Source organism: Nyctereutes procyonoides, unplaced genomic scaffold (genome assembly GCF_905146905.1).
Source record: "Nyctereutes procyonoides isolate TBG_1078 unplaced genomic scaffold, NYPRO_anot_genome, whole genome shotgun sequence".
In the NCBI taxonomy this organism is placed as follows: Eukaryota; Metazoa; Chordata; class Mammalia; order Carnivora; family Canidae; genus Nyctereutes; species Nyctereutes procyonoides.
Window position 1 is genome coordinate 17,448,013 of NW_026575126.1, and position 27,761 is coordinate 17,475,773.

Below are 27,761 nucleotides of genomic sequence, written 5' to 3' on the forward strand. Positions count from 1 at the left end.
TGACCACTAAGATTATTAAGCAGAGATGAAACTTTAGTGGCTGCACGAAAAAAAAAAAAAAAACATAGAATACAGATATTATACAATTTTTCCAGGAAAGTAATTGAACACATAAAAAACAACAACAATATCAAAGTCGGGGGGGGGGGGGAAGAAGAGATCTTTTCCTAGAGTTACTGTGCTATATTATTTAAAATGTCCAAGCTTCAACAAAACAATTACAAGACACAAGAAGAAACAGAAAATTATCTAATACATAATAAATAGACAACAGAAACTGTTTCTGAGAGCCCAGATGTTGTACTTATAAGACAAAAATTTAAAATTAGATATCATACATATGTTCAAATAATAAAATAAAATTACACTTAAGAAAATTAAAGGGAAGTATAATGATGCCACACCAAATAGAAAATATGAATAAAGGATTAAAATTATAAAATGAAGCCAAATAAAATACTGGAGATGAAAAAGATGATACATTCATTAAAGGATAATAATATAAGAGCTGATAGAAGAAAAATAAGCAAACTTGAAGAAAGGTCATTTAATATTATCCAGTCTGACCAATAGAGGGAAAAAAAATAGGAAAAATGACCAGAGATTCAGAGACTGTGGGATACCAACAATTATACCAACATATGTATAATGGGAGTCCCAGAAGATGAAAAAAAGGAAAGATGCAGAAAGAATATTTGAAAAATGGTTGAAGATTCCCAAATTTGATGAACAATATTAACTTACACAGCCAAGAATCTCAAAACACTCATAGGATAAACTAAAAGAGATCCACACTTAGACACATCATAGTCAAACTGTCAAAATACAATACAAAATACAACTAAAAGAGTTCCAGACTTAGACACATCATAGTCAAACTGTCAAAATACAAAATACAAAATACGAGACTCTTGAGAAAAATAAGAGAAAGAGAAATAAATAAATCATCACATATAAAAAGTCTTTAATAAGAGGTACAACTGACGTACCAGAAAACAAGAAGGGCAGAAGGCTATGGGCTAATGTACTCAAAGTGCTGAAAGAAAAAGACTATAAATCAAGAATTCTATATCCAGCAAAATGATAATTCAAAAAAGGGCAATTCTAGAGTTAAAAATACCAGATTTATAAATATTTAATTTACAAAATATATGAGTTTAATGGGAGGATGGAGAAGACAGAGAAAATATTTAATAAACTAGAGGAGAGATCAAATGTAAATATCTAGCCTATGGAAAAGAATAAATATTTAAAAATAAATCAGAAGAGCTCTACTGGCTTATGAAATAATATCAAAAGATCCATTTGTGTAATTGGGAGTCTCAAAAGAAAAAAGAAAGAACAGAACAAAACATATTTTGAAGAAATAATGGCTGATTTTCCCCCCAAAATATGGTGAAAGACATAAATTTAAAGATTTAAGGATCTTCACAATTTCCAAGTTGGGAAAATATATGAAGAGAACCATACCTAGGTATATCAAGATAAAACTGCATAAAACCAAAGACAAAAAGAAAAATTTCAAAATAAATAAAAGAAAAAGGAGTTATTACATAAAGAGAGAAAAATAAATCATTATATAGTTTACTTTTCAGAAACTGTGGATCCCAGAAGACAGTGGGAAAAAAATATTAAGGTGATGAACAAAATGTCAAATAAAAACTGTCAAACAATAATTCTATATCCAGTAACAATGTCCTTCTAGAATTTGGGGAACATACATTTTCAGACACAAACAGTATAAGAGAATGTGTTGCTAATAGACATAAATTAGAAGAGTTGCCAAAAGAAGTTCTGAGACTGAAGAAAAATTATACCAATTGGAAATTCAGATCCTTAGGAAGAATGAAGAGTACTGAAATGGGAAATATAAATTAAAGATAAATGACTATTCTCTTTTCTTTTAAGTGTTTTTAAGTTTCATATGACTATTTAAAGTAAAAATTAGGGATCTCTGGGTGGCTCAGCAGTTTAGCACCTGCCTTTGGCCCAGGGCACGATCCTGGAGTCCCTGAATCGAGTCCTGTGTCGGGCTCCCAGCATGGAGCCTGCTTCTCCCTCTGCCTGTGTCTCTGCCTCTCTCTCTCTCTTTCTATGTCTATCATGAATAAATAAATAAAATCTTTAAATTTTTTTTAAATTAAAAAAAAAAATAAAGTAAAAATTATAGGGGCACCTGGCTGGCTTACGTGTCTAACTCTTGGTTTCAGTAGGTCATGATTTCATGGGTCATGAGATCAATCCCTGCATTGGGCTCTGCACTTAGAGGGGGGTCTGCTTGAAGAGTCTTTCCCTCTGTCCCACCTTCCACTTGCACACACTCCCTCCCTCCTCTCTTTTTCTAAAATAAATAAATAAAACTTGAAAAAAATAAAATGAAGTAAAAATTATAATACTGTCTCATAGGGTTTGTAATGAGTATAGGAAAAGAATATATCCATGACAGCATAAATTGAGGGACATTATATGGATATACATAGTTGCAAGATTCTGCATTTTTTTGTGAAATGACACAATGTTAACTCTAAGTTCACTATGAGAAGTTAGAGATGTATGTTTTAATCCCTAGAGCAACTACTAAAAAAAAAAAAAAAAGGAAGAGAGGTATATTTTTAAAAAACAAAATAAGGTAGAATTGGAAAATATTCAAAAGCCCAAAAGAGGATAGAAATGTATAAACAGAAAAACAAAACACAAGAGGAGATAAATAGAAAACACATTATAAAATGTGTATATATTATCTTTAAGAAATTCACTTTAAATATAAAAAGACAGATAGATTGAAAGTAATTAATGGAAAAGATACACCATATAAACAGTAAGCATAAGAAGACTGGAACAGTTAAACTAACATTAGATAAAATACTGCTAAAGTACTTAGGAAGAAAGGGAAATCTATAATTTTTAAAAGATGAGTTTATGAATAGTCAAAGGGATGACAAATGATTATATATGTGATAAAACAAGTAGAGTAAAATATGATTTTCAAATATACAGCAAATTTAAATATTTCAATCTTACTTTATATTTGTTATTTTTCATAATAAAGTGATAGAAAATATTTTGGAACTCCAAACTATTAGGCTATGGGAAATTTCTCACATAAAGGTTTGAAGAACCAGTAAGAAATAGAATCTTAATATAATTATGAAACTACTGGAAAAGAAATTATATTCAGCGTAATTCCACAACTAAAGTCCACTATGAAATGAGAAACCAGTATTTTGGTTCTGGAAGTAATGTTTCCAAACTTCTAATGGGTCAGGACTAAGAACTGATTCTATTCAGAGTCCCCTTCATTTTTCTCACTAACTTCTTCCTCTCTGAGCCACAAATCCAGGGTGTGCCTTCTGTGCCAGCATCACAAACTTCCTTATGCAAATGCCCATTTTTAGTTTTTGGTGTTTTTTTTTTTCTTTTTTAGAGAAAAACAGTATGAGTGGGGAGAGCGGCAGATGGAGGAGAGAGAGAATCTCAAGCGGGCTCCACATTCAATAGGGAGCCCAATGTGGGGGGCTCTATCTCACATCCCTGAGATCATGATCTGGCTATCCCCAAACTGACAGACAAAATAGAAATCTTTTTGTTCAAAATTAAGTAAACATAAAATGTCAACAGGTAAGCCATGAAAAAGAAATATGCAGTACAGAAGTGTAAATTATTCCCATGATTAGATTTAGACCATCACAGAAAATGAAAATAGTTTTAATTTTTTTTTGCTTTTATTGTCACTATAAGAGCATATTGCTCTGAGTATTATCATCTTAACATTCTTTTGCAGCTGGAACAAAATAAATTTAAATAGTTTTTGAGTGGATGGATGAATGCATGAGCGAAATTCTCTTATTTAAAAAGGTGACTTTAATATGGTATGAGAATGAACATTAGAAATTAAATAACCATTTGAATCTAGAAGTCATTAATTGATACTGCATAAAATAAAATAAATAACTCAAGGGGCATTCTTAAAAACTGCAAAATAAAGAAAAATGGACAGAAATTTAAAATTAAAGAGAGGATATAATGGATTAGAGTTTCTAGAGTTTATAAAAGACATTAGAGTTAAAGCAAAAAGTGGCATTAAAGGTAGGTCAATGAGAGGGGATTTATGCTTAGAAATATCCTAGTAAGATATTTAAATTTAGTATGTGCATCCTCAGCATTTATATTACATTATATTAAATATATTTATAGATTTTATATTGCTTTCTTTCACTTTATTAGAAGTTAAGCTCCAGGAATGCTGGAATTTTTAAATTTTTTATTTACTGCTATATCCCCCCACCACCCAAAATCCTGTCTGGTGGATAGGACAAATATAAATATAAATATACAATATACAATATACAATATTTATTTATGGAATGAATGATCTAATTTTTAATTAATTAAAAAAATCCAACCTAGGATTGAGACATAATGGTGGTAGTGCGTGGATCAGGAGGGAGACAAGTGTATATTCAACAAAGCAATTAAAACCAAGCTGGTCTCAGGTTCTTCTTTGCAACAAACACTATCATTTGTTTTTAAAAAGCAATATAGCTTAGAAAACATTTTATGATCCTAAGATTGCACTAATAAGCCACCTTTTATATACAAAGGTAACAGAAACAAATCTCAGGATTTTGCAATGTCTAAGAAATTATAGCTCATAAAAATTGTTTAAAGGAGTCCTTTTGATAACTTAAACATTTTCTCAAAACTAGAGCTCAGGAAAGAAAACAAGGCAGTTAAAAAATAAATAAAACCTTACTGGTAATTTAAAAATCAACCAAAGTCATAGAATTATGTGAATCAGAGGATAACCACCATGGAGAAAAAGAGGTGAGGCTAAGAAATCAAAATTGTATTGAAACTCACTAGGTGAAATATTAAATGTGACAGTAGCGTTGAATAAGGAATATAAGATATATATATATTTATAGATAGATGGAGTGTGTGTTATTTCTTTTAGTTACAAAATACTCAAAACTGTTGTAAGTGGAGAAAGAGTAGCAAGAGGCGGAAGGGAGAAAACAGCAGTTTTCTGAAGCCCATTAGCAGCTCTCTTGCTACCCATAAGAAAGGTATCTGGCAACCTGGAAAGGTTCTATTGGGTCCCATTTTCTCTATACTATTCCAAACCTACCAATGCCTTTTGTTTTTTACCTAATGTCTAATTAGGCATTTCTTCTTTTTGTCCAGATGCCTCAAATTGGTGTGTAGCTAGATATTGATTATGAATTGCCCTGTAACTTATCTTGGGTTTCCTGGAAAGCCACATCTGAAACAACGAGCTATGTGTAGGTAGTTTATTTATGAGGTAATCTCAGAGAGTAGAATGAGAGATGAGGGAGAAAAAAATAAAAACAGGAAAAAAAGCAATATAAGGATGCAATGTTTGCTCCCACCCACTTCCCCACCCCTCAACCCCCCCCCCCCCCGCCAGTCTATGAAGGACAGATGGAGCTCAGTTCTGAACAGAACTTCCAGGGGAGCACAGAAAATAACTCACAGTAGCATTACAGAGGATAGACCAGAATTATCTATATATCAGCCCTGTTTGCTATTGCTCAGGAGTTGCCCTTGGGGGCATTAATTAACTCCTTGACATCTCTTGGTTTCACAGGCTGGTTGCTCCTACGAGCTTCTGTAAAATGAGAGAAGCTGAGGCAGAAAGTGGAAGACATGGAGATGCCAGGTCTTCATTTGAGCAAGTTATTGTCAGCCTGGGGTGGGTGGAAGGCTCAAGGAACTGTCCATCACGACCATGGTTGCAATCAGAGGTAAGACCAAGGAGATGTTATTCAGGATGTAGAGGAACCTGCTATTCCTTTGATAGATCATTCAAGATCCACAAGCTCTGCAGCCCATGATTAATTCTCTTCCACCCTTCTACCTAGCCCAAGTGACTAGGGCCTCCTTTGGAAAGAGTGATTTATGTTTCTGCTTATGTAAAAGGACAGTTTACGCAAAGCAAAGCAATTATTGATGAGGGCAATAAGGGTATTAAGGATCAATAAATTTGTGGGTGTGTGTGATTTGCATCCTTTGTACACCACAGGCAAAATTTTTTTTAAAAGATACTAGTTCTTTTTAAGAATATATAGGAATTCATATGCTAAAGCTCAAAACAATCCCATTATTAAAGAAAATAGAAATTATAGGAAGAAACCTTATTATAATATGAGAGAAGTAGGAATTTTCATGTAGTTTAAAGTGTCACTTCTGTTTTATGCTGTAACTTGCATCTTCTTGAGTTCACTGACTCAATGTATGCTGGCATATTGCTTTGCCAATCATTTGCCTATGTGCCCACAGCCCCTCTTCCCACCCTTCTGTGCTTTACTATGTATTAAAGAAGCCTAAAAGTCCATAAGCTACATTTCTCAGCCTTCTTGCCATCTGTCTTCCTGATGAGCTCTACTAATAGAAGATACTAGTAGGAGATAAAGCAGCAGGAAAGGCAAGTTTCTTCCTGGTTCCAACACTGGCAGTTGTTGGCAATTGCCATCAGTAGGTACAGTAACAGCAGGGTTGGGTTCATTCTAGATTCAAGCAGACTGGGCACAGGTAGCCTCTTTTCCTTGTTTTCAGCCTTGGTCCAGATAGCACTCCTTTGACAACACTCCTTTGGCCAAGTGCAACAGCTTCTCCAACAGACAGCAGGAGGGACAGGCTCATTGACTCCAGCTTTCAATCTCTCAGGTTCATCCCTTTTATATCTTTGTTCCTCTAAACTGCTTTCCTTCTCCTGCTTGCTATTTATTCCAGCCCTTCCAATACTCATCAACAGTTCTTTATATAAAATTCTGTTGGATGTATTTATAGTGAATTTTTGTTTTCCCAAATGGATTCTCATTAATACATATATCTTTGACTAGTTCATAGCTTGAATAGGGTTGTTTTTTTTCCCCCTAGAACACTAGATATTATCCCAGAATATTTTGTCATTTTGTTTAATGGAAGCAAAAACCTGGGATTAGCATGACTTACTACACTGCATGTATTGTTTATTTTGTTTGCATTTTTGCAGTGTGTAGTCTAAGATCTCCCCTAGCCACTCCCCTTGTGTCCCTGCTCTCCTTTCACTAGTGTCAGACCTGCTTCTCAGTCTGAAGACTCTCACGGCCTTCTCCAGTACCACCCTCCACTTCATCTTTATAGGCACACAGGAAATAGCCCTAATAATTCTCTTGCACTTGTAATTCTAGTTGCCGTTGCTTATCTAAGGACCTTACCCCATGCAGTAGGAAATGAAGTTTAGATAGATAACTCCAGTGGCTGATTGGAAACTGAATTCAACAGAAACACACTGGGGCCAGGGAGACCAATAAGAAGACTTTTCTTAAAAATGTGTTCTAAATAGTCATTTACTAAATTTAGAAATTATTTGTAAGGCTTTTATTTTCAGAATTTAAAAAGCAAATTTATTTTAAAAAATAGGGATATGGACATAACTAGTGCATGTTCAGAATAGAGCAATCAGGATAATGAAGTGATGAAAGCACATTATGAGCAAGTGAATAGAATGAAGGAAATACTGAGAAGGACCTTAGTAGTTAAAGAGCTGGTATACAAAAAGGGGACTTGGCTTCATTGTACTAGGGTCAATAAATATTAAGCCACAAAGAGACAAATTTCAACTTGCTTAAAAGATAAGCTTTTACAATATATTTACAGAGCAAAGAGCTCTTTTGTGGGATATTCAAATGAGGACTTGACCACCTGGTAAGGATGGGAGGAGCACTTGGTGGATAGCTGGAGTCTAAAACTTTTGAGAAAAAAAAAAAAAAAGAAAACTTTTGATATTGCTCTAATGCTGAGTTAGTTGAATCTATAACAACTTCAATAGAACAGAATAATGCACTCTTCAATCTCCTACTTTTTTTTTCTTTTCTTAAAATCATTCTAACATGCATGGTGCTGTCAACAGGACAGGCCTGCAAGAAAGCACACTCAATGAATACGCCTGTTTACTGTGTCTCTGTGAGGGTATAAATCCACACCTCAGTGGAGAAGAACATATGGAGCCCAAAGAAAGGAAGAAAATGTATTTGTTTAAAAACAACTAATTAAAACTGGTGATTGGACCAGAAATATCTCCCACCTTTATACTAAAACATTTCAAATTAGTTTCTAATTGATATAAAGTAGAAAACTTAAAAACAGTCTTATTTCGCTAGGAGTTGCTTTTGTTGTTGTTGCTATGAAAATGATGAGTTAGAAGAAAGTCGTACAGAACATATTGGCATAAGTTTTATTAACGCATCTTTAAAGTTCAGTACACATGTCTTGTGCCTGATTTATAGGTCTCCTTTTATATTTCTCAAAACTGCTTGAAGCAAAAGGTAAATACGAATTAATCCAAATTCAGGTTCCTTTAAAGAAGACATAAATGTAGCCTAATTAGTCAATGAGTTCATATTTATTAAAAGCCCAGTGTGTGGTGACATTGTGGATAAGCATTTGATAGCTTATCTCGGGTGATGGGTCACCTTCTATAGTTAACCTAACCTAGAAAATTCAGTTAATTTAACTTTTTTCTCTCCTTTTCAACACAATTAATCTGACTCTAACATGTTAATTCTATTTCCTAAATAGATTCCCGAACTCATCTGCTCTCCAGCCCCACATCTACTTTCCCAATTCAATGTTTATTACTTCCTTTCTGCATTATTAAAGTAGCTTTCTATCTGGATATCCTGTCCTTCAACTATTACCTTGCCAGTCAACTATCCACATTATTACCAAAATTATCTAATTATCTCACTATTGCATTTGAAAGCTTTCAATGGCTTCCCAGTGTCTCACAATGAAAGCAAATTTTCACAAAGTCCACTTGCAAAATGAGGGTTTGGACTAAATAATTTCTCAGTCCCTCCATCTCTGATATGCTATGAATTTATGCTTTTCAGTAAATGCTGACTAAATGATGAGCAATTCCTAGACAACACTGTACTTAAATAAACATGTCTATAGCCATGTGGTAATTTTCCCAAATTACTGAACTGCTTTTGATATCTGTGCCTGTTATCTATTTATGCATATACTACGTATACAAAGAAAAAATAGCAGGTGAATTTAAAAGATGTTCAACATCACTGAAATTATATTAGAAATGGATTGCTTTTAATAATTACCTCTGATTTTAAAATCTTCATGCTTCATTTTACAAACTTAGAATACTGATAGTAAAAATTACCAATAATACCACCATTCAGAGATAATCAATGCTGATTTTTCAGATTATTCTTTTCCATCTCCTTTTTCTTAATGCACAAATTCTTTCAAATAAAAAGTCTATAGCATATAATGTGTGTTACTTACATAGTATGACTATTATCCTATGTCATTAAACATTTTTTTTTGAAAATGTGCTTTTAGGATATGTACAATTTATTTAGCCATTATCTTATTGCTGTTCATTTTAAATATTAATTAATTTTTAACTATAGCCTGAATTCTCTCATGTAGTGATAAATTCTTCCAAAAGTATACTAATCATATAAGGAAATGTTTGTCTCACCAACACCTTGCCACCACTGTACATTATTATCTTTCTAAGAGATTTTTTAAGATATTATTTTTGTCATTTTGAAAGTAGGTTTAATTTTCATTACTTGGGTAATTGGACATTTTTTCTTATGGATACTTGTCATTTGTTTTGCTTCTATTATAAATTGTCTATTCATGTACTTGGCCCATTTTTCCATAAGGGTATGAAATATTTGCCAGCAGGTTTCAACACACATGGGGAAAAAGATATATTCATGGAATGTGCCTTTGAACCTGCATTCAAAAGAACTCAGACAGAGGTTAGTGGTGAATAAAGCAATTGCTTTTGCTTAATGACACAGGTGGGGAAAGAGTTTGTAGAACATGTTTTTCTTGAAAATAAGATATCTGTGGCTCACAATGTACGTGTACATACAAATCAGCTTCAAAAGTGCTTTCATAGAGGAGCTGCTGGAAACGTAGTATAAATATCTGCCTTTTGTATCACAACATTTCTTTAGAAGGGCATATATAATAGTTCTTTCAGACCTAAATTTAGGAGCTGATAAGTAAAATATCAGAGAAGCTAGAAACTTCAGAGTCATCCTTGACATGTCCCCTATCTAATTGCTAACCAATTCCTGTTCATTTTTCCTGAGCGTCAATCCAATAGAGCCTGCTGAATCTATCCCCTTTGCCACTGTCTTACTTAACTCAAGCCTTGTCATATCTCACCAGGATGGTTGCAGCACCTTCTAAGTGTCTAAAGTCTGTCTAAAATTGCTCTCAATTAGTATCTAGTCTTGGAGTTCTATCAAAGTTAAATCAATAGTTAAGTACCAGTTTTTTCTTCTTAAAGTATTGAAAGCACATCAGGAAAAAATGTATATGATTTTTAAAAAGCAGAAAGAAAATTGTATTATCCTATCCTATGCAACCCTCAGAGATAAAAACTAAAATTTCTGACTTCCAGGGAAGATGGCAGAGTAAGAAGATCCCAAGCTCACCTCCTTCCAGACACAACAAGATAGCATCTACACCAGTGTAAATAACCCAAAAAATGACTGAAGACTTGAAGAACAGATTCTTCACAGCTAAATGTAGAGAAGTGGCCACTTTGAAGAGTGTAGGAAGGACAGAAATACAGTCAAGAACTAAATAGACCCGCATGACTATCCACGGGAGGGAGGGATATCTCAGGCCTGAAGAGATGAAAAAACAGACTCTCATACCAAGCACCCCAGGCCAGAGAACCCACATGGAAAAGACAATTCCTCATAACAATTGCCTTTGAAAACCAAAGAGGCCAGCTCTGGGAGAGTCAAGAGGGCAATGGGAAACTGAGTTCCTGCCCTGGAAGAAAGAAAATAACAAATAGCCCTGTGGAGACATAGCATAGAAGCAGCAGTTAAAAAATGCCTGGGATATGTGGGAAGGAGATTTATTTACTAATCTGAGAGCCTGTGCTAAAGGGGCTGGGATATTTAGGAGACTTCTTCAGGAAAAAGGGCCTGGCAAGTACCATTTCTCTCCTCTGCCCTCCAGCTAAGACACATGAATACCTACAGGAACCAGCACCGGTGCCAACATGCCACCTAACTTGCTAACGATGTGCCAAACTCTCACATTCTCCTATGGACAAAGCCCTTCTGGCCAGGTCTTGGCTGTAGATCCTCTCTCACAGAAAACCTGTTCAAATCTTGCTGGCATTGAGAGCCCCGCCCCCACATCTTCCTGTGCACCTATTCCCTCCAACCCTGTGACAGTTTTCTAAAGTAGCTCTAGATGCCTTCTCACAACAGACCTGCATTAACCATGCACCCCAGCCCTGTGTCCTCTGCAGACTCTGCCACCTTGGACAGAGCTCATCCAAGGTGGCACCACAAGCCTAGCAGTGTGCAAGCATATCCAACAGGGGCCAGCACCACTCCAAAGTGACTCTTGTCTGGGGGAGAGACAGGAAGATAACCACACACACACCACTCCAACTGCAGCTCCAACATTTGGTCTGGCATAGGTCCCAGCTACCAACAAGAACTTCTCAGGGGACAGTGCAGGAAAAGTGCCCTGCAGTTTGGTACTACTGTATCTCTGGCAAATGCCTAGTCTGACTTAATCCAAGCCCAAAGTGGCTTCAGATTGGCCCATTAACCACACAGGGACCAAACCCTGCTCATAAGAGAGAAAGAAATCCATTGCAGATGACTGGACAAAAGGCAAATGTGGCTCAGCCATAACAGTAGGGCACATACAACACACAGAAGATACCCCTAAAGTGGCAGGTTCTGGTGAACAGAGGAGATTGCGCTGCAGGGGCACTACAGGACCTTTTCTTCTTAAGAACACTACTTTCAAGAGCACAATATGTAGCTGAATTTCCTAACACATAAAAACAGACACAGAGAGATAGACAAAATGAGGAGGCAGAGGAATATGTACCAAATGAAAGAACAGGACAAAATCACAGCAAGAGAGCTAATTGAAACAGAAATAAGTAATATGCCTGATAGAGTATTTCAAGTAATGGTCATAAATATACTCACTGGACTTGAGAAAAGAGTGTTAAGACCTAAGTGAGACTCTCAACAAAGAGATGGAAAAACATAAAAAATAACCAATCAGAGATGAAGAACTCAATAACTGAAATTAAAAATACACTAAATAGAATAAAAAGTAAACTAGAAGAAGCAGAAGAACAGACCAGAAACCTGGAGGACAGAGTAAAGGAAAGCAATCAAGTCGAATACCAGAGAAAAAGAATAATAAAAAATGAAAATAGACATAGAGAACTCAGTGATATCATCAAGCATAATAACATTTGCATCATAGGGATTCCAGAAATAGGAGAGAGAGAAAATGGGACAGAAAAACTTATCTGAAGAAATAATAGCCGAAAACTTCATGAAACTGGGAGAGGAAACAGATACCCAGATCTAGAAGGCATAGAGATCCCCCAACAATATTAACCCAAGACATATAGTAATTAAAATGGCAAAAGTTAATGATAAAGAGAGAAATTTAAAAACAATTACATACAAAGGACCCCATATGGCTATTAGCTGATTTTTTAGCAGAAAATTTGCAGGCCAGGGGGAGTGGCATGTTATAGTCAAAGTGCTGAAAGAAAACTCACAATCAAGGATAACCAGCAGGGCTATTATTCAGGATAGAAGATAGTTAAAGAGTTTCCCAGACAAACAAAAGTTAAAGGAGTTCACCATTAAACCAGCCCTATGAGAAATGTTAAAAGGGGACTCTGAGTGGAAAAGAAAGACCATAAGCAAGAGTAAAAAAGTAGGAAAAACAAAAGCAGTAAAAGTAAGTATATCTATAAAAATCAGTCAAGAGACTCACAAAAGAAAAGGATATAATAATGTATGACACCATATACCTAAAAACAGGGGAGGGCATAAAGAATGGGTTTTTACTTAAGTGACCATCAACTTAATATAGACAACTATATGCATAAGATGTTATATATAAACTTAATGGTAATCACAAATCAAAAACCAGCGATACACAAAAAAAAAAAAATGAAAGAAAGGAATCTAAAAATATCACTACAGAAAGCCAGCAACCCATGAGAAAAGACAGCAAAAGAAGAACAGAATCAAGAAGAACTACAAAAACAACCATAAAACAAGTAATAAAATGACCATAAATTCATACCTCTCAATAAATACTTTTGATATAAATGGACTAAATACTCCAAAGACATACGGTTACAGAAAGGATAAAAATGCAAGACCCATGTATATGGTGTCTAGAAGATACTTATTTCAGACCTAAAAACACATGCAAATTGAAAGTGAAGGGATGAAAAAGCACTATCATGCAAATGGAAGTGAAGGAGAAGCCATGGTGGAAACACTTATATCAGACAAGATAGATTTTAAAACAAAGGCTGTAATAAGAGACAAAGAAGAATACTACATAACCATAAGAGAACAATCTAGCAAGAAGATACGTTTGTAAATATTCATGCACCCAACATGGGAGCACTCAAATACATGGGGCAGCTAAAAAAAATATGAAGGAAATAATCAATAATAATACAAAAATAGCAGGGGAACTTTAAACCCCACTTACATCCAAACAGAAAACCAAGTAAACAGTGGTTTTGAATGACACATTGGGCCAGATGAATCCAACAGATATATTCAGAACATTCCATCCTAAAACAGCAGAATACACATTCTTTTCATGGAATGAAATGTACATGGAATATTCTCCAGAAAAAAACTGTACATGGAATATTCTCCAGAAAAGAGACCACATGTTAGGCCATGAAACAAGTCTCAACAGATTTTAAAAATTGGGGTCATATTATGCACCTTTACTGACCACAATGCTCTAAAACAAGAAATCAACCATAAGAGAAAATCTGAAAAGAACACAAATATATAAGTTAAGAACACAAATACAAGAGTTAAATAACATGTTACTAAACAATGAATGGGTCAACCAAGAAATCAAGGAGGAAATATGCATGGGGACAAATGAAAATGCAGTGCTCCAAAACCTTTGGGATACAGCAAAAGCTGCTCTAAGAGGGAAGTTTATAGTAATACAGGCCTACCTCAAGAAGGAATAAAAATATCAAATAAAAAACTTGCTCTACATCTAAAGGAGTTAGAAAAAGATGAAAAAAGAAAACACAAACCGGTAGAAGGAAGGAAATAATATTACAACAGAAATAAACAAAATAGAAACTAAGAAAACCATAGAGGAGAACAATGAAACCAGGAGCTGGTTCTTTGAAAAGATCAACAAAGTTAATAAACCTTTAACCAGACTCTTGAGAGAGAGAGAGAAAGAGACAGAGACTGAGAGAAAGAGTACTCAAATAAAAAGAGAAATGAAAGAGGAAAAATAACAACCAACATCACAGAAATTCAAAGGATTATAAGAGAATATTATGAGAGATTACATGTCAACAAACTGAACCACCTAGAAGAAATGGAAAAATTCCTAGAAACATATAACCTACCAAAACTGAAACAGAAAGAAATAGAAAATTTGAACAGACTGATTCCTAGAAATAAAATTGAATCAGTAATAAAAAAAACTCCCAAAAAACAAAAGTATAGGACCAGATGACTTCACAGGTAAATTATACCAAACATTTACAGAAGAGTTAACACCCATTCACTTATTCTTCTCAAATCATTCCATAAAATAAAAGAGAAAGGAAAGCTTTCAAATTCATTCTGAGGCAGCATTATGTGAACAACAGATAAAAACACTACCAAAAAAGAAAACTACAGGCCAATATCTCTGATAAACATAGATGCAAAATTCTTCAACAAAATATTAACAAACCACATACAGCACCACTTAAAAAAAATCATTCACTACAATTAAGTGGGATTTATTCTTGGGATGCCATGGTGGTTCAATATTCACAAATCAATCATCATGATACATCACATCAACAAGAGAAAGAATAAAAACCATATGATCATTTCAGTAGATGCAGAAAAAGCATCTGACAAAGTACAGCATTCTTTCATAATAAAAACCCTCAACAAAGTAGGTTTAGAGAGGCATATTAAAGGCCATATGTGAAAAACCCATAGCTAACATCATACTCAATGGGGAAAACCTGAGAGCTTTCCCCCTAAGGTTAGGAGTAAGACAAGGAGGTCCATTCTCACCATTTTTATTCAATATAGTACTCGAAGTCCTAGCCACAACAATCAGACAAGAGAAAGAAATAAAAGGCATCCAGATTGGCAAGGAAGAAGCAAAACTCTCACTACTTGAGGATGACATGACACTGTATATAGAAAACCCCTAAAGACTCTACTAAAAACTACTAGAACTGATAAATGAATTCAATAAGGTTGCATGATACAAAATCAGTATATATAAATCTACTGCATTTCTATACACTAATAATAAAATAACAGCAAGAGAAATTTTAAAAAAAACCCTCATTTACAATCACACCAAAAATAATAAAATACATAGGAATAAACTTAACCAAGGATGTGAAGGACCTGTACCCCTGAAAACTATAAAACATTGAAGAAAGAAATTGAAGATAACACAAATGGAAAGATATTTCATGCTCATGGATTAGAAGAACAAATATTGTTAAAATGTCCACACTATCCAAAGCAATCTAGACATTTAATGCTATCTCTATCAAAATACCAAGTGTTTTTCACAGAAATAGAACAAATAATCCTAAAACTTGTATGGGACCATGAAAGATCCCAAATAGCCAATGCCATCTTGGAAAAGAAGAACAAAACTGGAGGTATCACAACCTCAGATTTCAAGATACACTACAAATCTGCAGTAATCAAAACAGTATGATACTGGCACAAAAACAGACCTGCAGATCAATGGAACAGAATGAAGTGCTCAGAAATAAATCCACGATTTTATTCTCAGTTGATCTACAACAAAGGGGGCAAGAAGACACAATGGAAAAGTCTTTTCAACACATGGTGTTGGGAAAACTGGACAGCAACATGCAAAAGAATGAAACTGGGCCCCTTTCTTTTACCATATACAAAAATAAACTAAAAAATGACTAAAGACCTAAATGTGAAACCCGAAACCACAAAAATCCTAGAAGAGAGCACAGGCAGAATTTCTCTGACATTGGCCATACCAACATTTTTCTAGATATATCTTCTGAGACAAGGGACATAAAAGCAAAAATAAACTATTGAGACTACATTAAAACAAAGAGCTTCTGCACAGCAAAGGAAACAAAACTAAAAAGACAACTACTGAATGGGAGAAGATATTTGCAAGTGACATATCTGATAAAGGGTTACTATCTGATATATGCAAAGGACTTATACAAACCAACACCAAAAAAATCCTCAAGTAATCCAGTTAAAAATGGGCAGAAAACACAGACTTTCTCCAAATAAGGTATACAGATGGCCAACAGACACATATAAAGATGCTCACCATCACTAATCATCAGGGAAATTAAATGAAAATCAAAACCACAATGAGATATCACTGCAGAATGAGTAGAATAAAACACACACACACACACACACACACACACACACAAGAAACAACAAGTGTTGGTGAGGATATAGAGAAAAAAGAACTCTCGTGCACTGTAGGTGGGAATGCAAACCGGTGCAGCCATGGTGGAAAAAAGTATGAAGGTTTCTCAAAAAATTAAAAATAGAATTATCTTATGATCCAGCAATTACACAAGTGGGTATTTACCCAAGAATACGAGAACACTAATTCAAAAAGACATATGTACCCAAATGTTTACTGCAGCAATACTTACGATAGGCAAGATATAGAAGCAGCCCAAGTGTCCATTGATAGATTGATGGATAAAGTAGTTGTTGGATACACACACACACACACACACACACACTGAAATATTACTCAGTCACTAAAAAGAATGAAATCTTGCCATTTGAGACAAAAGGGATGGATCTAGGGAATATAATGCTAAATTAAATAAGTCATTCAGAGAAAGACAAATGCCATATGATTTCACTCATATGTGGAATTTAACAGAACAAATGAACAAAGAAAAAAAGATAAACCAAATAAAACTCAGACTCAACTATAGATAACAAACTGATGGTTACCAGAGAGAAGGTTGGGGGGGGGGGCGGTAGTTAAATAGGTGATGGGGATTCAGAAGTGCACTTGTCATGATAAGTACTGAGGGATATATGGAATTGTTGAATCACCATATTGTACACCTGAAACTAATATAGCATTGTATGTTAACTCTGCTGGAATTTTTTTAAAAAACTAAAATTTCTGCATATATTCTTTCAGTCTTTCCACTTAAACAAAAGTGGAATCACATGTGTATAATCTTTTATTCACAGAGACATTTTTCATTGCAAATGCCTTTTTATGTTTTTTTATACATTTTTCTGCAACATAATTTTTAAGTGGCTTCATGGTGTGCCATTGTATGGTCATTCAGGTCTCTTTCAATATTTCATTATTACAAGCAATACCACAGTAAACATCATTGTAATTAAATCTTTTAATACTTTAAAATATCGCTTTACTGTTTTCTTCCATGTAATGTTGCTGTGGAGAAATCTGATATTGACTTTATTCTTCTTTCCCTGTAGGTGAATTGCTGTTCCTTTCTGGAAGGTAGTAGAATTCCCTTTTTGCTTTTGATATTCCCTCTATGGGGTTTTCCTTATTTCTCTTGCTTGTTTCTCTATAAGTCCTTCCGGATTCTAAGGTCTTTCATTTTTCAAAGATCCTGAGACATTTTTCTCCATTACTTCTTTAAATACTTCATCCTATTTTTTTCTTTTTCTCTAAGATTTCTCATATCCAGAAAATGGCACTTCTACTTCTACCCTGTTTCACTTTTAGCTTTACTATGTTCTTTTTCATCTTCATTCTTTACTTCTGCCTTCTGGTAGGGCTTCTCAACCTGATCTTTTAACCCATTCCTGGTTCTATTTCCCAATTAAATAAGTATCTTTAATCATACTTATTTCAAATTATTCATCCATATATTCTAAAAATTTACTTTCAGAGGATCTATGTTGTCCAGTTTAGTCTGTGCCCTGCTAAGAGAAGTTGAACAATACAGGAACCTATATCTTGGTCACTTGTATCATTTAATCCTTGTAATTAAATCTTTTAATACTTTAAAACATTACTGTTTCTTCCATGCAATGTTACTGTGGAGAAATCTGATCAAGACAAAGACAGTGGGAGAAAAGATTCAGAACAAAAATTAAACCTTTCTTCTGTTTGTGTGTTCGCTGTCACATTCAGTTCATATGTTGTTTCTACAGTTATAGTAGCTCATCCTTCACTGTGTCCAGCTACTACCACACACTAAAAGGTCAACAATCCTCTGTGGTTTCATTGATTTCTTACAGTTCCGTGGCATTGTATATTCCTAAATATACAATGTCTGTTTCCCATTTATTCGGAATGTCTAGGATTCAGTTGAGGCAAGGAAATCTGACTGTTTGTCTCTAGTTTGCCATCTTGGTAGGAACCAAAGGGTCATATCAAAATATTTATTCATAGTCATACCAATTCCCTTCAGATAAATCCCTAGAAATAGGAATGCCGTGGTATAGCATACCTAGAAATTTAAGGCTTTTGATACGTTTGCCAAACTGCCCAGAGTTATAAATAGAAAAAAATACAATTTTAGTAATTTACATCCAATATTGCTTGAACAATCTTTTTTATTCCCCTCACAAAAAGTCTGTTATGGACCCGCATATATTACACTCAACCACATGGGATAGCTTGCAATATAATGAACCAATCTCTTCCCTGTATCTGCCTCTGTTTCTTAGTATGAGGTCGCCTTTATTCTTTGCTGGGCTCCAACTCAAATATCACCTTTTGTTTGGATCCCTCCCCAAAATCCCCAGGGTTAATGTCTCCTTTTTTTTTTATAGTATTTTGTTCATACCTCTATTATACCACAGTGTATTTTAATTATTGACTTTTGTTCCTGTGTGTACCTCTAAACTGTAAAGTTCTTTTGGATAGACATTTTACTTTAATCATCTTTGTATGGGCAGAGGCTTGTGACTGGCACCATGTTAGGTAATTAGTCAATGTTTGCAGGACCAAATGAATGAGTTTTCAAATTATCAGCAGAACCAGAACTAGATGTGCGAAACACTTTAAGAACGTTCTTTCAGTCTTCAAAACTATTTGTATTATCATTTCTACTTTATAGATGAGAAAACTACAGCTCATGGCAAGTAGCCTGTCCAAGATAGAGCTGGGAATTGAATCCCTACCTAATTCCAGAGCCAAGGATCAAGGTAGCATGGCAGATGTGTAAACAGGTTCCTACCCATCAGGTTAAGTTAAGACTTAATCACTAGGATCTTATGGTTCTTGCTGATTCTCTGTTTCAGTGAATGTACATGAAAAAAATCAGAAAGATTATTCACTAAAGAGGCTGTTTTTTTCTTTATGAAGTCATAGGCATCATCTTTACCATTCAGTTATTTCAAAATAAACCTGAAACTAGAAGGATTAAAGTACGTCAACTGTGAGAAATAACCCAAATAGTTTCCTCTTCTAATAATCTTGCTGAGAGACTATTAAAAGAACAGCCATGAGGGTGCCTGGGTGGTTCAGTCGGTTAAGCGTCTGACTTCAGTTCCGGTCATGATCTCAGGGTCCTGGGATAGAGCCCCATGTTGAGCTCCATGCTCAGTGGGGAGTCTGTTTGAGATTCTCTCTCTCCCTCTGTCTCCTCTCATGTTTTCTTTCTCAAAATAAATAAAGTCTTAAAAAACATACAAAAAAAGAAATAAAAGAACAACCACGAAAACGTTCATCAGCCTTCACTGTGGCACAACCCTCACCTCTGTAAAACAGTTCCATCTCAGGAGCTCCTAAGCTTGCATAGGCTTTTACTAGTGCTTCCTGATAACAGAATGGTGCAGGGAGAGAGAGAAGGGTAATACTACAAGAGGCAAGCAAACACACAAACATGACTTGAGGTACTGGGCTAAGGTATGAAGACATGCTATTTAATTTCTAGAATTATCTTAATAAATTTCAAGCATATAATTAATGACATACATGGTGAAAAGTTCACTGATTCTTCCATTTTTATGAAAAACGCTATAGGTATGCCCCAGGAACCCATGTTGGATTATATAATTTTATGCCTCTGGTAGATATACATGGTTGAAGAATGACTATATGATGCCAAGTAGCTCTGAGAGGTCAAGTTTTCAACTGTCTTCATCATCTACTCCCTGGCAGTCAACCAGGCTTATGAAGTGGAATAGATCACCCATGCCCCCCGTCTGCTCTGACATGCTCTGGTTATTTGGGCACGGAGACATAGTCCAAGGTAAATGTCACTGATATGTATTCCCCTAAAGCTGAATAAAAACAAAGGCAGAGCTTATTGATTTTTAAAAATTAATTTCTTTCTGCCAGACTTCATTTAGGCCCATTGCCTACTTTCTTTGAGAACACCTGGGCAAGCAGAAATTTCCATTGCTGATTTAGAACATGGGAAAACTAAACTATAAAGAGCCAATTTTTTCTTGTCATTCATTACAAGGGGGAAAGGATCTTTAAGAGGGGCACAGTGAGAACACAAATTGCTAAGAGGAGTAAGGAACATATTCAGGAAAATACCCCAGAGACACAAGAATTTTGACCACATTCTGATGTTATCCCTTCTGAAATTAGAGATTCTTCATGTTGGAAGATGATTTGTTTTGTTAGTAAATTTCCATATCCACTGCTACACTGTAATTGGCCATTTTATTAAATATGCTTTTCACGACACTAGTAAAGTACATTTCAGGATTCCCAAATATGAGAAGTGAGAATCCCATGTCACAGTGGATGGGTGGAAACTCTTTGCCAAAAAGAGAGTAAATTTAAGATGAAGCCCTGAAGGAATCTGCCCCAATATGCTCTCTTGCCATCAAAAGACTTTTTTAAGAATAAAATACTTAGGATTTTATGAAAATATTTAGTCAGGGATGTTCTGATTTAGAAACAAAATGTTTGACAGATCTTGCATGATCTAGATACCAAGTGTGTCTCAACATGAAAGGCACACACAAAGGGTCGCTTAAGAAAGTAGTTGTAATTGAGGAACTACTGTCACGTTTCTTTCTTCAGTGAGCATTGTAAAATTAACCTTCTGAGCCCTCTCTCTTCCTGATACTGAAAGGAGCATCTCCTTATTAGAAGCAATGAAAATGAAATGTAACAGGTGCACATCATGTCACTTTTGAATATGGGATGATGTGATTTAGGTTTGTTCATGAACAAATGACCCTGGAGATACTACAATTCTTCTAACTCCTGGGTCATGACCCCAAGAATGGAAAATAAACTGAATTATATGCAACTGGATAGACTAAGCCTGATGACTTATGCCATGCATCTGATAAAACTGAGCATATAACTTTATTTAAGTCAGAGCATTTTATTTTACTAAAGTGTTGGACTCCTCCTCTCTCTCATATTCAGACACACATGTACTACGCACCCCTGCGCGCGCACACACACACACACACAGACCCTGTTTTCAACAACTGACATACAAATTCAAAATTCAAGCCTATTTCACAATACCCTAAAAATGACCCAGGTCTGGTTGCTATGCAGACATCCCTATTGCCATACAAACGTATGGTAGACTGGTATTGTTTTATGCTGGGAAACAGATAAATGACATGGATTGAAATTATGGTAAATTTAAATTGATGGCCTAATTAGTATTATCTCTTTTTGTATTCATTGTAAGAAAAATTATCCAGGAGGAACTCATTTTGCATTAATGTTGATATAAAGTGTAATTCTCCAGGATTTTCATTGTAATTTGGCATTAATTAATGCATCATTATTTTAAAGTGTTAATTAAATTGTTACAGAAAGGGACATCTGCAGTGGCACAGAAAGGAAATCACATGAACAATTAGTTTTGTATAGGTTTGTGGTGCAGAATCCGAGATCGTGTGCATGGCAGCAGCAAGGAGGCCAACATAGAGATGGCACGCAGAACTCTGCTCTGCCCCGCTCGGTGCATTGTTGGCAGTACAGGACCACTTCTCTTACCTTTTCCATTGTGTTCCAGTGAAGAATGAGCAGTCTCTAGAACGCTGGATATTTGTTCCATGCCTAGATAGAAGGCACATCAGCAGGACTATGGCTCTTCATTTTTCTGGGAGCTTGGCAGTCGTCACTGACCACTCCTATGTTAGAAAAAGAAAAATAACAGACGTCTTTTTTTGTAATATTGTCTAAAGATCTCAGAAATAGGCTGCTGTAGAAGGCTAGGTTAATATTTCTACTGGTAATAAACTCCATACAAAACTGTGACAAATCAAAGGGGAGATAATCTGTGGTAATTCCTTACTCAGTGGACCATCATTGTTAAGGCATCTGGAAGTCATTGAATGCTATCATGGCTTAAGATATATAATTCCAAGGAAATTCCACCATGATTTCATATATCAGGGAATTGTGGCAATCAGATAGCAATGTGGGTTGGCAAGTCAAAGGAGCTTGGGATTTGGAGGGAATATATAAAGTAGGCTTTAAACACTCTGTCATCATGGTCTCACAAGACACAGAAATTTGGGGAATCTTGTTCTGTCAGCAACATTATCTTATATTTAGCCCTGAGGGGCTCTACTGAATGAGTATTCTCTGTCAAGAGTTGTAAACCAAGATCCCCATAAGAAGAGTATAAACAGATACTACAGCGTCATAACATGTAAAACCATGAAGTCTTTAAATTGGTTATATATATTTTTTTTCTGGATCCCAGTTTAATATTAAGGTTACAACCTTTCCTTTAGCAGCCACAGTAAGAGTTCTAATTTCCTGGGTTCTGTGAACTTTTGCTTACAGGTAATCCTGTTTTATGGACATATGCGGCAAAGTCCAAATTCCTATCATCAAATTGAAGCCAAATTTTCCCTCTTTGCATCAAATGATACAGTGGACAGAAAAGATCGAACCACTCCATACTATTTTGACAGTTCTCCTTCGATAAACAGTCATTTACTTGCCTCCTCGTGAAGTTGCAAACTCCCTACAGATGTGTGTCTTTCTCCGGCTATTTGTCCAGCTTGTGGCCTGGTGCCAGGATCTCTTCATGAATAGTTAATTAAGAGATTCCTGTAGTGCATGCATAACTGCTTTCTTAATAAGAGGTGTCCACAAAGCTTCTATAAGTTCAATAGGTTCTATCTGAGAGCAACTGGTTTTACGAAAGACCAGTATTCTCAAACCCATGGTCCCAAATATTTTCATTGCCTATAGTGCTAATTACTAAGAAAAGGCTATGAAATGAAGCCAACTGAGAATCGAATCCAATGACAACTAAAGAGGAAGATTTAGTCATTGGAAAAAAATCCCTCCTGGCAGAGAAATAATTTTTTTTTTGGGGGGGGGAGTAATAATAATAGCAGGGGGTAAGAGGGGAGAGTAAAACCAGACTCCCATCGAAGTATGAAAATAACTTACTCATCCCCTGGGAAAATGCTACATGACCCTTAGGCTGGGCTTCATCCTGTCTCAGGGATGAAATTATCCCAAGGGAAGCCCTCAGCTCTCAGTGAGGATTCCTCTCAATCTCTCCAGAGCTTCCTGAAGTTAGGGTGTCAGTTAAACAATTTTAGTTCCCTCTGACTCTGCATTCCTGTTTTGACCAAATTATTTCTGCTTACTGACTACCACTATGTGCTTTTATAAAACAGCTTAATTTAGTTTGGACTCCCCTACCTCTTAAAACACTGACCTGGGGACAGGCAATAGGCCTCCATTACAACACAGCGACCATTTCTAACCTGAATATGACACACGCCTGCACTCAGAGATCATTTCCCGGCCTCACCAGCACACAGGTTTTCCCCAAATTCGCTCCCCCCCCCATTGTTCAGCCCCCTTTCTCCTACAGCCCAAACTTTTCCCCTCTCCCTTCTACAGTGAATGTCAGCCCGAAATTCCCGCTAACTTCTTCTGCAGAACAGTTTAGCTACCTCTTTGTTTTACTGTCTACTTTCCTGCCATGCCCTGAGGCCCTACTCTCTGAACCAAAGTGGGTCTGCCCTTTTGCCAAACAAAGGACTTTTTAGTCTTTCTTAGGAAACAGAAGTTGCGTTCAATTGTGGTTTGAAACAACCTTTGTTTTGCTTTGGTTTGTTTCCTTGAGTTTGTCATCTTGCAGTTTCAATAGTTACCCTGGACTCTTTAGAAAATTCTGGTTTCTTTGTTAACACTGCTTCAGCCCCTCACATCAGATGCCAATTCCTTCCAGGCAAGTCACGTGTGTCTGGTTTCCTTTGTAGGTGTTTACAGATGCCAACTAGACTCTTCTGCCCACAGTGGGCACGAAGTAAACGTTGCTGAGGAGCAATAGCTGACAGAAATTCAAAATGACGAGAGGGAAAGCATTTCTCAGCCCAACGTCTGGACGTGAGAAAGGAAATGTGCAGATGAGCTTGCTACCTTTCCAGTAGCAAGGAAACTTCAGAAAGGACACAAAACTAGCTTGACTTTTTAACCATAAGATGCCCCACATTTCTTCCTCTAAAATTTAGTGCTGTGGCATTCAGTTAAAACCACCTTGTGTCCAATAATATACTTCCTGGTCTGCCCTGAGGTCTTCAGGAAGCATTTTATCTTTCATATAATTGCCAGGGTGAATCCCTAGTTATAACATACTCTACAGCACATAAAATAATTGTTGCGACTGAACCCATCACATAAATATTAGTGATTGAAGAGATTGGTTGGGATAAATCAATGTGGGTGACATATTTAATAAACTTTGTATAAACATTGTTTGCAACAGCTATAAATAACATTGTCTTTAGGAATTTTACATATTGCACATCCCTCTATTCATGGAGAGGCACAGGCATGATTTCTAGCTGCACTAAATGACAAGCAGTGCCTTCTCCCACCTGCCCAGATGAGCCCAGGCGAGCAGAGTCCGCAGCGTGCCCATACGGGCCCTGGCCTGCGCCAAGGCCTGCCGCACTGTCCCGGCTCGCCACCCCGCTCACTCACCAGGGCCATGAGGTGCAGTCTGAGAAGAACTTCAAGCCAACGTGCTTCTTCTTTCTCTTTTTTCCCCCCAGAGAAAAAGCCACACCATAAATAAAGCATGATCGAGATGGCATTTTACATTCACACAGATTTTGGCATAAATAAATAAAAGGGATTTTGTTCAAATTCTGTCATCCTTACGTGCCATTTTCAAATTATCTTTCCCTACCAGTTCAGCATATTCGACTGAACTGTGAGAGTCATATTGGCTCCCTCCAGTGGCTGACTTAGTTGTGATGAAACCACAGGGGTATATCTCAAGGCCCTACAGACTGGTGGTTCAATGTGGAACCACTTCCTTCTGACAAAATGAGCTCAAATCCCTTCAGGAATTCTGCTTCTGTCTTAACACCTCTTATCCTTCCCAGGAAGGTTTAAGGGAGATGTTGATTTTACTTAGTCCACCTCATGATCTCGCATCCAAAGTGTTCTATTTTACTGTTGCCATTTGATGGATGAAAGAACCCACTGGAAGGCAGTAGAGGGATTGGTAATACAGGGAGGGCAGGGCGATGCCTCACATCTGAGCACAGGACCAGAGAGGGGCTTCCTCCTGGCTTAGGAGGGACCTTTTTACATTCTCTGCCTTATTATTGTTAGATTCCAAAGGATGACAAATTGTGGAAATATTTAGGCCCCTTTTTTAAAGAGGTCAGACATAATACAGCGTGTCTTCAGCTTTAAGCTTAATGAAATGTCACATACACATTTGGAAATTCAGGTATGAACTATGGGTCTTACATTGTTTGAAATTTACAACTTTCACATTTATTTTTATTAGTAATATTTTAGTCGCTCAATATATTTCCCTGGCATTAATGGAAAAAACATGGTGTCTTCAAGCAGCCAAAATAATCTCTCTCAATTCCCACCAAGTTTAAACAAAGGCCACATAATTTAACGGCTAAAGTTACCGCTGTATATTTCCGGTGTGCTGGGTTCAAATCCCATCAAATTAGGCTCTAATTAAAATTCACCTGAGCTATTTTTTCATCGTGTAATTATTTTTTAATTCTTAATGGCTCATATTAACCTCTTTTACTCAAGGTTAAAAAAAGGGGGGGGAATTAAAAAAAAAAAGAAAGCAAGGCAAGAAAAAGAGCAGATAAATGAGAGGATGTTATGATGCCTTTTTAAAACGCAGCCTGAGAATTGGGTGTGCAGTACCAGAGATCAAGAGGAGACTTAATTAGGGCTCAACTGCTCAGTTCATAGTCCTTGGGTCTTTATAAAAGCTAAGAGCAAAGCTAAATCATGTGTAATTTGCCATTATTTTCTCAGATAGCTCTTCCTGAAATGTTATTTTTCACTTGCCTTTTCATTTTTTTTTTTCATCTTGAAAGCATGGTATCAGACCTTGTATACACAGCGCGCCACTTGCCTGCTGTCAGAGAGAGAAGTGACAACACTTGTCACTACCAATCTCTTCATGTCTGGTCTCATCTGAGCAATACATACAGCCTGATTTCCAGGTGTTTGTTGAAACTCCAAGTTATGTAACATGTCTTGGCTGTGCTCAGAACTGAAAAAGCAGCATCACAGGGGGAATGCATTCTTAACTTTCTAAGAACTCTGAGAGTACACAATACTGATTGGAGCCCAATTTCACATTATTGAAGGAACAACTTTGGGACAGAGAGGGGAAACATCACCAAGTTGATAAGGGAACCAATGGATTGAGTAGTGGTCAAGGAGCAATGATGGGAAATTTTTACAAACTTTTAAAAAATCATAGCAATATGAGTATACAGTTCATAGGGAATTCAACCATTACTAAAAATACTATATATAAAAAAATATATATTAGTCTCTCTGTTCACTTCCCTACTCATATACCATCCAAGGACAACTACTTTTTCAATGCTTTGCACTGGGTCTACTGCTATGCAGCTGTATTGTGATTTATCAATTTAAAACATTATCTACAAATCTCTTATTTTAGCTCTTTTACACACACTCCACCCTCTTGTTTTCCCTTCCCCTGATCCTTATAATAGAGTTTTATCAATTTGGAGTTAAAGCCATATCTACAATTTTTACTGCTGTTACTATGTATGTAAATTTCTTTTGTGGACCAAGTAGTTTAATTTACTTTGTTGTACAACTACTCATTTTCTAAAATTAATAATTTCATTTCTTCTTTGACTCCGCTTTTTTTCCATCTAATTATTGACTCACACCCCCAAAGTGCTCCTCTTAATGAAGTTTCTCACCTAGTCAAATAGAAGAAATATATCTGTTTCTCACCAAGCCTCTGTAAATTCTGTATCTGGACTGGCAACTCGTAGGCCTGCTACACAGGGATTGCCTCCTGTACTTCCTTTTGAGTCATTCTAAGAATTACTTTATCCTTTCTCCAACATTAGATCTGTTTTTACAACAATATTTTAGTGAAGCACATTCTCCAGTAACTTCCAGAGAAAAAGTGAATTTAGAATATTTCTCTCCTCAGAACGTTATAGCTATTGCTCTACTCTTCTGTCTTGAAATTTTATAGTCTAGAAGTTCAATGCCATCTCTTTGTGGCTAGCATTCCAAAATTTCATTACAATTCATTTTGGCATGGTCTTTTGTTTAATCAGTTTGCTAGGTACACAGAGGGCCTTTTCATTTTGAAAGTATGTTCTTCAATTTTTTGAAAATTTTTATATTCCTTAAAAAAATAACATCCTTGCCATCATTTTCTCTGTTCTTTCCCTCTAGAATGCCTATTAATTATATGTTAG

General features: G+C 36.0%; 1 long non-coding RNA gene across 1 annotated transcript in view; it reads right to left on the reverse strand.

Annotated features, from left to right (window-relative positions):
• Positions 1-27,761, reverse strand: part of LOC129520063 (uncharacterized) — a 60,724-nt gene that overhangs the window by 5,215 nt on the left and 27,748 nt on the right. Inside the window, exon 2 of the long non-coding RNA XR_008666471.1 lies at positions 22,033-22,169. This is a non-coding gene — a long non-coding RNA (uncharacterized LOC129520063). The remainder of the gene's footprint in view (positions 1-22,032; positions 22,170-27,761) is intronic.